General features: G+C 39.5%; 1 pseudogene; it reads left to right on the top strand.

The window, feature by feature from the left end:
* The first annotated feature begins 2358 nt into the window (after window positions 1-2358).
* On the top strand, window positions 2359-4282 carry LOC133764026 (nuclear receptor subfamily 2 group C member 2-like; annotated as a pseudogene).
* The last annotated feature ends 7361 nt before the right edge of the window (window positions 4283-11643 follow it).

The following is an 11643-nucleotide window of genomic DNA, read 5'->3' as shown; positions in this document are numbered from 1 at the left end:
ACAGAGAGAAAAGTCTTCCTTTTTGCTGTTGGTTCACCCTCCAATGGCTGCTGTGGCAGGCACATCACGCTGATCCGAAGCCAGGAGCCAGGTGCTTCTCCTGGTCTCCCATGTGGGTGCAGGGCCCAAGCACTTGAGTTATATCCCCTCAAACTTTTTCAAATACCCATTGTACATAATCAAAGAATATGTAATGTATATATTTAAATTTTTAATTGAAATGCAATTTTATCTTTTTCAAATGAATAAATAATAAAAACAAAATGAGAATCTACTGGTGGATTTTAAGCATGGGGATCTTTTTTGTCTCTGATGTTTTCTTGAGACCATATATTTTGTTGAGAGTGGACAGTAGGGTAAGATCCCATTAGGAGAATAATTTCCTTGAGTGCACCATCAGGAATTTACCTAATCCTATTCTGATGGAGATTTGAATGTTGGTCTCCATTTTTGTTCCCATTTATTTGTTGACTTATTGCTGTTACAAGTAAGACTGTGAGGAACATTCTGTGCAGATGTTGGTGTTTTTTTGTGTGTTTCTTTAGAATAAACTCCTAGAAATGAAATGACTAGCTCAAAGAGCATAAGCCCTCTAATTTTTCATCACACAAGACTTCCTATTCTTGGGAGTCATGGTGACTGACCTGTGGCTATTTGAGAAAAAGGTCAAGTAGTAGCTGTTGTTATTGAAGCATTGATCCTGCCTTCCTGTGCTTTGATTAGGAATCATAGCTTGAGCATTACTAATAGTCCCAGCCTTTCTTCAGTAGAGTGTTACTACAATAATGCAAAAGTCAATTTAGAATTATAAAAGAAGTATTTTGCGAAACCTAAAGATAGGACTAGGAAAGAATTAGTATAATTAATTGGGAAGTTGGTTAAATGGTTTTTGGGAGTGGAAATTTATGATATCCAAGTAACCTTACACACTTGGTAACAAGGGAGTAAAAAACACAATGATACAACATAAATAGCAGTTTGTCATTATTTTATCAGTTGAGAAGTTCCTATGTGGCTTTTGAGTAAGGCAGTCAGACTTAGAAAGGTGGAGCATTTAGTTGAATTTGCATTTCGGTTAATCAACATGAATATTAGTATAACTATGTTCCACACAATATTAGGATGTCCTGGGTTTTATCTAGCAGACTGTCCTTGTAGCAACACAATATATGATACACATACTGGACATATACATGACCTTCCACTCAAACATATTTACCTAGAACATATAAAGATTTAGCTTTAAAACTCTCTTCGTCTTTGAATAATATTTGGTAGATAAAATAAAATACTCAAGAATGATCTAAGAGAATCCAGACTAAAAGGTAAGACTGAGGTTGGATTGGGTACAGCTGACCATTGTCTCCAACAATTCAGTGAAATAGGGACCTGCATTGTGGCATAGTGGGTAAAGCTGACACCGGCAATGCCTGCACCCCATTCAGTGGCAGTTTGTGTCCTGGTGGCTTCACTTCTGATCTAGATCCTTGTTAATGGCCTGGGAAAAGTAGTAGAAAATGGCCTGAGTGCTTGGGTTGCCATCACCCATGTGGTAGACCTGAAAGAAGCTCCTGGTTTTGGTCTGGCCCACCTTGGACATTGTAGAGAGCGAACCCTAAAATGCAGGATCTTTCTCTATCTCTCCCTGTAGTTCTGACATCCAGCTAAACAAATAAATCTAAAAAAAAATCAATGAAATGTTAATGGGAATGTTGATCTGGTTTGTTCCCAGGGCATGGCCATAATTTGGGAAATTGAAGTAAGCATTGCTCATTAAATGGGATAGAAATTTATTGCTAAATAAAAATACATACCATTAACTCATGAAATTAGGTAACTATGCTACACAGAGAATGTTCTAATGTTGAAAAAAGTCATACTATATTTGCATAATGAAATCTGGGCTGATATTAGTCTTTAGAGAATTCATGGAATATACGTATTATAGAAAAACTATACACGGGAGAGCCGACACTGGGGAGAACTCTTGCCCTGCTCCTCCTCCCAGCACTCTGGCAGCAGAGGTGGCTGCACCAGGGTCAGGAACTCTGATGTTTCACTTACAAAAACAACAACAGATCCCTCCTTTCCTGTGACCCCAGTGGCACTCCTGGGCCCACCCCAGGTGGTGCCCCAGTCCCACCCCCCAGGCCCACCCCCCTCCACTGCAGTGTCACCTCTCTCCTGTGGCCCCACAAGCCCATAGTCTCAGGCTCCTGCCATCCTATTCAGGGAGCCCAGTCTCACTGCTGTCAGCCCTCTCTTCCAGGGGTTGCCCACTGCCTACATGGGACCTGCTTCCAGGCCACTTTGGTGCCAAATCCTGAGGTTCTGTAATGATCTTGTTTCATCTTGGCTACAAATATGGAGGGACTGGTTCATCACAGAGTGGGGACCCACAAGTGGTTGAATTACCACCTACACAGATCTCTCTGCCAGAATCTCCAAGGGATGGCCAGCCCCTCCCTGTGCATCCAGATCATTACACCAACTCTGCTGGTAGCCTCTCCTCAGCACATTCAGACTGTGATGGACCAGCTGACAGGACAGACAACACAGATAGTCACAGCAGTGGATGCCTCTGAATCCCCCAAAGAGTAGTTCATTCTCACTGGTTCAGATGGAGCAGGAACTGAGATGGTGATCCTGGCTTTCCTGGAGACATCCAGCACAAAGTAGCTCATATGCAATACCTGAGACAATCTCGTTCCTGGCAGGATCCAGGTCATCATGGATTCTGCTGCTATGGAGCAATTGCTGGGCAAGATGGACCTATATAGCAGCTCCAGGTGGTGGAGTAGTGTGTGGTCTGTGGTGAAAAAGCCTCTGGCCATCACTATATGGCTCTCAGTTGTAAAGGTTGCAAAGGTTTCTTTAAAGGACAATGCAGAAAAATTTGCCAGAGAAACCAAGACTTTGTCACCAACAAACATCACTGCAATCACTGTCGGTTTTGCTGGCTGAAAAAATTTTTGGCTATGGGTGTGAAAATGGAATCTGTGCAGTGTGAACAGAAGCCCGTTATATGCAGTGGGAGAACCAAATGTGCTGCTTCACCTGAGAAAATCTATATCCAGAAGGACCTGAGAAATCTCCAATAGCCTCAAAATATTTGTGGCAGACAAAGATGGAGCAAGAGATGCTTCTGAACATGTAGCAGCCTACATCAGGATGGCACTGTTCTCTTAGCCATGACTCCACAGCAGAAACAAGCCAGGGAGCTTAGACACACTGGCAAACAGTGACCTCCCTTGCCAAGTGAATCCTTGAACAATGTTGACACTTTTGAAAACCAGCTAGAGGACCAGTCTGCAAGTGAGATTACATGGGCCTTTGATACTTTATCTAAAGCACTTAATACCACAGACAACTCCTGGCCTCCAAGCCTGGTCAAAGACATAGACACCAGTGGAAAGGGGAGCATCCACGTTACCAGCAGAGACCAGTCAACACCCATCAATGAGTTTGAAGGCCCTCTCCTTTCAAACACATCCCTTACGTTTAAGCTGACAATGCCCAGACCAATATTTAAATCCCAGTGGAAAAAACTAGCCATCAAAGAAGGAGGTACCTTTCTCTGAAGGGAGGAGAGAACTTCCACTTTGACTATGACCTTGTCTAAATAAGATTGGAGTTGGCAAACTCAAGAGGCTTCCATAGCCTTGACAGCTCATGACAAGACCCTCGGGTGATTACTGATGTCATAATTAAGAGTGTCAATTGTTAAATCAACAACAGGAGTCACTGTGCACTTACTCCGCATGTAGGAGCTCTATGTGAATTAACACTATAACTAGTATTTAAACAGTACTTTACACTTTGTGTTTCTGTGTGGGTGCAAACTGTTGAAATCATTACTTAGTATATACTAAGTTGATCCTCTGTATATAAAGATAATTCAAAATGTATCTTGATATGAATGGGATGGGAGAGGGAGTGGGAGATGGGATGGTTGCAGGTGAGAGGGAGGTTATGGGGGAAAAAAGCCGCTATAATCCAAAAGTTGTACTTTGGAAATTTATATTTATTAAATAAGTTAAAAAAAGAAATACCTCAATGTGCACTACATCTACAAGTCTATTTCCCTCTGGTTCTTCCTCTCCATGCACTGGGCCAGTTCACTACAAGCCTTTCAGTCACTTGGTCAGCGCTGTAACACAGCCTAGAGTGGGCCTGCTGGAATGACCTCTTCACTCTGGGCCTGGTCCAGTGTGCCCAGGTCACGAGTCTCTCTGTTGTGTGTTTTCTCAAGCAGCACACCAAGGAGTCTCAGAGAATGTAGAGAAATGATCAAAGGCTGAGTGACAACTCTGGGACTCTCTTCTTGGGATTAGCCAAACACTTTACTTTTCAAGCAAGTTATATAGAGCCTAGTATCTGAGGTTTTACAGAGAGGCTTTGTTTTCCACAAAACTGCAACATACATCAGTAAGAACTTAAGTTGTGGGAGAGGAAACAGATGGAGACATCCACAATAGTAAGAGAGGAGGATGCTGTGTGCTTCTCACACAGCCAGCTTCCCTATAGTTCCACACAGCGTTCTGTGGAACTAGGACAGAGTTCACTGTGTTTAGTGCCCTCCTCACGTGTGCAGACACAGAGCCTCAAACTTGTCAACACTGCGGCTATCTTGTTGCCCAACATTTCCTCCACTCTTTTTATTTTGTAAGTAATACACAGTGAACATTTGAGATTTATGAACATTAGAGAGTAGTCACCAAATTATTTCAAGAAAGATACTTAGAATAATGATAGTAGCACCCCACAAAGTAAGATTTTTCAGACTTATTTGATGTAAGCCATTATTAAAATTATTAACCAGATTTGTGAACATTAGTAGCATCTACATGAATTTTAGCCAATTCATAAATATGTTTTGTTGAATTTACAACCCCTTGCATTTTTTGAACACTCTGTCATCCAGACATGTACTGATTAATCGTAGACAGATTATACACTGAGTTATTCCATCATGCTGTAGTGAATGCCTAAGAAACACTTAATACAATGACTTGTTATATATGTGTGGCTTTTTCACCTGCCATAGTGGAGGCCATTAAGGCATTATAATAAGTATCTATCATTACATGGCATATATTCATTTTCAAATTCCAGAAAATGTGTAACATCCATTTGCCAAACAACATTGCCTTTTAATTCTCTAGGGTAGACAGACATTTGTGGACCTAATGGCAAAATGGAGAGCATTGTTTGCAAGATGAGATAATATTTTTTTTGACAGGCAGAGTGCAGAGTGGACAGTGAGAGAGAGAGACAGAGAGAAAGGTCTTCCTTTTCTGTTGATTCACCCCCCTCAATGGCTGCTGTGGCTGGTGCAATGCACTGATCCAAAGCCAGGAACCAGGTGCTTCTCCTGGTCTCCCATGCGGGTGCAGGGCCCAAGGACTTGGGCTATCGTTCACTGCACTCCCAGGCCTCAACAGAGAGCTGGACTGGAAGAATAGCAACTGGGACAGAATCCGGCACCCCAAACAGGACTAGAACCTGGTGTTCCAGCAACGCAGGTGGAAGATTAGCCTATTGAGCCGCAGTGCCGGCCAAGATAATAAATTTGCATTGCCGAGTAGGGAAATATGGGAACTGTGCTTTAGCATGGTTGCAGGTTGATGCAGCAACTGATGGTTGAGTGTTTCTTGTTCTAAATTTTGGATATGTATCCCAGTAAGTTTTTTTGTAGCCTCATTTAGTCTGCTAGTGGTCCAGGAAGTCCAAAGTGGACTCTGATATAGGAGATGTATAAAAAGGTTTATGTGATTGAATTACATTTTGTAGAGAGGTAAAAATAGTTTCAAATGGTGTATTTTTTGGCTTAATATAGGAAGTTTTCTAAGTATTGTAAAACTTTAGACATGTACATAGAGTCAGTAAGACATTGACCACTTGGGAAGTCATTTGTAAGCTGTGCTGAACCCTGAACATTATGCCAAATTTTATGGACAAAAAATTTTTATTTAATTTATAACAAGTCATTGTGTCTGTTCCTGTACAGAATTCCACTAAGAGTCAATTGGAATTCATAGAAGAGTTTGTCAAAGTAGCAGAATATAAAGTCAATGCACAAAAATCAAGAGCCTTTGTATACACAGGCAATGCCACGGCTGAGGAAGAACTTCTAAGTTCAAGTCCATTCACAGTAGCTACAAAAATAATCAAATACCTTGGAATAAACTTATCCAAGGATGTCAAAGATCTCTATGATGAGAATTACAAAATCTTAAAGAAAGAAGTAGAAAAATGGAAAATTTCCTCCGATCATGGATTGGAAGAATCAATATCATCAAAATGTCCATTCTCCCAGAAGCAATTTATAGATTCAATGTGATACCAATCAAAATACCAAAGACATTCTACTCAGACCTGGAAAAAAACGATGTTGAAATTAATATGGAGGTACAGGAGACCTCAAATATCTAAATCAATCTTGTACAACAAAAACAAAGCTAGAGGCATCACAATACAAGATTTCAAGACATACTATAGGGCAGTTATAATCAAACAGCATGGTACTGGTACAGAAACAAATGTTTGCATTGATCTCTAATGTTTATCTAGGATTAAGAGTCAAAGGGATCACAGAAACAAAACTAGTGTCTGCTAATACTAACTGATAGAATTAAAAAGGAGAGAGCGATACTACATTGGAAGCAGGATAGACAGCACACTCATAGAATGGCAGATGTCCTAAACAGCACTCTGGCCTCAGAATCAGCCCTTAAGGCATTCAAATCTGGCTAAAAAGCCCATGAATGTATTTCAGGCATGGAAAGCCAAGACACTGTGGCAAAAAATTTATTATAATAATGCTTTGTGGGGCACCTGCAGTGCTAGCATCCCATATGAGATAGTCCAATGTGCCCTTGTGCATATAAGTTATGCAATCTTCTGTGAATCCCATGATGCTTTTTTTTATCACCTAGTATTCAAAGCAATTCTTAGCTTACTTTTTCTGTGTTTGTACATTATTACTAAAAAGAATTAAACTATCACATCTGCAGTTGTTAAATTGTGTACATTTTTGTTTTTAAAGATATATTTATCTGAAAGGCAGAGTTGTGTGTGAGAGAGAGAATATCTTCCATCCCCTGGTTCACTCCCCTTAATGGCCTGAGACAGGCCAATCTTATGCCAGGAGCTAGCAGCTTCTTTTGGCTCTCCCATGTGAATGCAGGTGTCCAAGTATTTGGAGCGGCTTTCACTGCTTTCCCAGGTGAATTAGCATGGAGCTGTATCAAAAGTGGAGCAGCTGGGATTCAAACTAGCATCCCTGTGGGATGCTGGCACCACAGGTTGCAGCTTTATCATCATGCCACATTGCCAATCCAAATTTGGGACATTTAAATCACAAATTTAACTGAGTGGAAGTTAAAGGTTTTGATCATTCCAAGGCCAGCACTGTGGCACCATAGGTTAATCCTCCACCTGTGGCACAGCATCCCATGTGGGTGTTGGTTCTAGTCCTGGCTGCCCCTCTTCCAGTCCAACTCTCTGTTACGGCCTGGGGAAGCAGTAGAAGATAGCCCAAGTCCTTGGGTCCCTGCACCCATGTGGGAAAGCAGGAAGAAGTGCCTGGCTCCAGGCTTCTGATGTGCACAGCTCTGGCCATTGTGGCCATTTGTGGAGTGAACCAATGGAAGGGAGACCTTTCTCTCTGCCTTTCCCTCTCACTATCTGCAACTCTACCTCTCAAATACAATAAATAAAATCTTTAAGGTTTTTATCATTTATTCTCTATTAGATATCTGGCACTGTTTACACATAAACCCAGAGTGCCCAACTTTACTAATTGGATTGCTGTCTATACTGAGATGCATCCATTGGCAGATGTTACCTCCTTGTGAAATTTGTACTTAAAAACAAAGCAAAAGAAATACCAGCACTGTTCACAGACATGAGATTTATTGTAAAATAAACAATAAATAAACTTCCATCTGCAGAAGTCTGTAGTGTCTTACTGTTTCATGCTGTAAATTTTCAAAACATCAAAAAGACAATAAGAATAAAATAAGGAACAAAAAGACTCAAAAATACTTAACAGTACTGCTAATGTCAATGATGCTAACATTTTAGTTGCATGCCCTATTCTAATTAAGTTCTTTCAAATTCTGACCCAAGCACATGGATCCCCATAAGCACTTTCATATACACTTAAAATCTGGAATCCTATGTAGAAAAGTGCTATTCTAACCCAGACCTCATTTGACAACATAAGACAAGGGAATCTACAAGATGTACACTGGTTTGTCAAAGAAAGTGGGGGAAAAAGACATGTCAAAGCACTGCAAATGAGAAAAACTCGCTCATTTGGATTTCAAATAATAAACTTTACAGATGTTTACATGGATAATCCATACTCACACAATTATCTTTACTTTTTATGCATTTCATTTTTTAAACGAGGGCAAAATGGTGTCACTAAGCTTTTTGAATGACATTACAATCTATTAACCAACCGTATATGAAAATATTACATACACATTCATTTCTGCAAGGTGGGTAAATAATGGTATTTAACTAGCAAATAGTTTGAATCATGATTTCTAATTCTCATTAAAACATTTTAGAAGAAATGTTGGCTTAAACTTTATTTATTGGTAGTCAAATAAGATAAAACTGAAAAGCAAAAGAATACTCTGAACTGCTATCTACTCTCACATTGTTCTAAACTCTCCATTCTGGGTCTAAAACAAAAGTACATCAAAAATTTATTGCCAAAATCCATAAATGTTCAGAATATAAATCAATGATGCACAAGAATTTAGTTGGATATATTAATAATTTTTAAAAAGGAAATAAAATATGGAGTGGGGCAACAGGCAGTATGGCTAAAGTAATCTTAGATTAGTCTTATATGTGACTCACATTCAAAAACAGGCATACATGAGGACAAAGCTCTAAAAACACCTTAAATTGAAAATGAATCTTAGTGGAGAATGGGACTGGGAATGGGAAAGGGTGGAGGAGGAGGGGTGGGAGTGTGGGTGGGAGGGCAGGTGTGGTGGGAAGAATCACTATATCCTAAAGTGGTACTTATGAAATGCCTGAAACTCGTATTCCTTGAATAAAAGATTTGTTTGGGAAAACCAAAACCTAAAATCTACAATGGTTTATTTTTATATGTAATTGTCTATGCTTTGTATTTTATTTCAAGAGAAAGTATTTTATATGAATACATTCATTGTATTACACGTGTGATGCTGCATTATTAATTTATTGCTTAGTGTTCTCACCACATTCAGAATTTTAAGATCTCCTTTGAATAGTTGTTATTGCCTTTTCATCCATGCTAGTTGGACACATCACTACAAGTTCCACATTTACTTTTTTTTTTCCCACAGGCAGAGTGGACAGGGAGAGACAGAGAGAAAGGTCTTCCTTTGCCGTTGGTTCACCCTCCAATAGCCACCGGGGCTGGCACGCTGCGGCTGGCGCACTGTGCTGATCCGATGGCAGAAGCCAGGTGCTTACCCTGGTCTCCCATGGAGTGCAGGGCCCAAGCACTTGGGGCATCTTCCATTGCCTTCCTGAGCCACAGCAGAGAGCTGGACTGGAACCTGGACTAGAACCTGGTGCCCCAACCAGGACTAGAACCCAGAGTGCCGATGCCACAGCTGGAGGATTAGCCAACTGAGGCACAGTGCCGGCCTAAAACCTATATCATTCTACTCACCATTGTTTTCATATTTTTTCAAACTACATAAACTGCTTTTTGAAATTTAATTATTGTTATCTAATTTGTAAAATGTAAATCTAATGCTGCACATATATCATGATTTTATATCACCTATATATTTCAAAGTGTACATTAATTTTTAAACTCCTATTCTCAACAATTGTGAAATCTGTACCTATCCAGATGCTCTGGAGAGTGATACTACAAATGCATTTCTTATACAGAGAGCTTGCACATGAGGCAAAAGAGCCCATTTTTCTACATGCTGGCTATGTCATCCTCAGAAGAAATATGTTCTTATCATGAACAGAGAGAGGGTCTCACACTCCAGAAACAGCACAGGTTGGAATCATGCTAAGAGCTGTGTCACACTGCAGCAGAACCTGGCCTCTGACCACTTCCCTTTTGCTGGAACTAAGACAAGTCAGCTCATGGAGAGAAAGCAGTTTTGCAAAAGAGAAAATTTCACACCATTCCTGCATACTCATTTATCACTTGCTTCTGAAATAATCCTGCAAAACATTTGCATGCCTTTTATAGAGACTATCCAAAGTAGAGCAATTAGAGAAATTGGTTCTCCTTGAAAGCAGAAGTATGATACACACTTGAGTTAAAATCAGCTAAAAACTAGATAAAGAAAACATAAATATAAGTTAATAAAGTGTTTTGGATATATGAAATAGTGGGAAACCTTCAGAGTGTTTTTTTTAACTACTCTGATGACAAATAAATCGCATAAAACAATGTCATAACAGTAATACTGACATTCTTCACTCTTTCTTTAATGTGCAGATTATAGAGAATAGCAAAAGTAATAGAGTGTATTGCCCTGTTATCTGGGAAACTAAAGAGAGAGAGAGAGAGAGAGAGAGAGAGAGAGAGAGAGAGAGACTCCTTTCAAACAGATAATACATGCAAAGGACTACATATTTCCAATATATCTAAAGAAAAAATAATTTTCACAAAGTTACTGAACTCCTAGAATTTTTAGCCTTGTCAAAATAACAAAGTTTCACCATTTGACAATTTTTGACATGGTATAACTATCAACTTAATAACTGAGAGAATTGGAAAACCAGACCCTGTAAGCATGCCTAGAATTTCCAGGACTTCTGAACACTGGAGCCTGAAATGGTGGTGTCCATATTACAAATTTATAATCATTAAAAAGCCAAAACCTCTTCTGAGAGCCAATTCCCTCTTTTGAATATAAAATGTCAACAATTGGAAAGAGTTGAACCTTATACTGTGGTTTGCACTAATGTTAAGAAATGTCAAAGAATTTAAGTACAGCTTTGCATTTTTATGCTCACTTAATTATAGCGTGGTAACTTCAAGTTCATCAAAACACTTACATATCTATAATATTTTAGAAATGAGATGAAATGGTAAGTGGACAACTATAAAATTATTCATGGGCAGATTTTATGCATTTTTTTAAAAATTAGGGTGTTTAAACTGTTTCATCAATAACTTCAAACTTTCATTAATGATATTCTTATTAAAAAGTCTAAGAGAAATTAAGCTACATTGTTAAGTGTATTTTTTATTTAAACACTCAAGTAATCTTTGAAGTTAATTTGCTTTGTGGAAAAGTTAAAAATGAGGATCTTAGGGCCAGCATTGTGGTATTGTGGGCACCACATGTGGATGCTGTTTTGTGTCTGAATGCTCCATTTCTGGTCCAGCTGCCTGCTAATGTGCCTTAGAAAGCAGCAGAAGATGGCCCAAGTCCTTGAGCCCCCTACCATCCATGTGGAAGACCCAGAAGAAGCTCCTGGCTCCTGGCTTTAGATTAGCTCAGTGCCAATCATTGCCGCCATCTGGGGAGTGAATCTACAGAAGAAAGATATTCTCTCTCTCTCTCTCTCTCTCTCTCTCTCTCTCTCTCTCTCCCTATCTATAATCAAACTGAGGATATCCATCAAACAGTAAATTCATATAGTTTAGCA

Source organism: Lepus europaeus, chromosome 7 (assembly GCF_033115175.1).
Source record: "Lepus europaeus isolate LE1 chromosome 7, mLepTim1.pri, whole genome shotgun sequence".
Lineage (NCBI taxonomy): Eukaryota > Metazoa > Chordata > Mammalia > Lagomorpha > Leporidae > Lepus > Lepus europaeus.
Note: the sequence above shows the minus strand (reverse complement) of the source record. Positions and strands in the feature narration are given on the sequence as shown.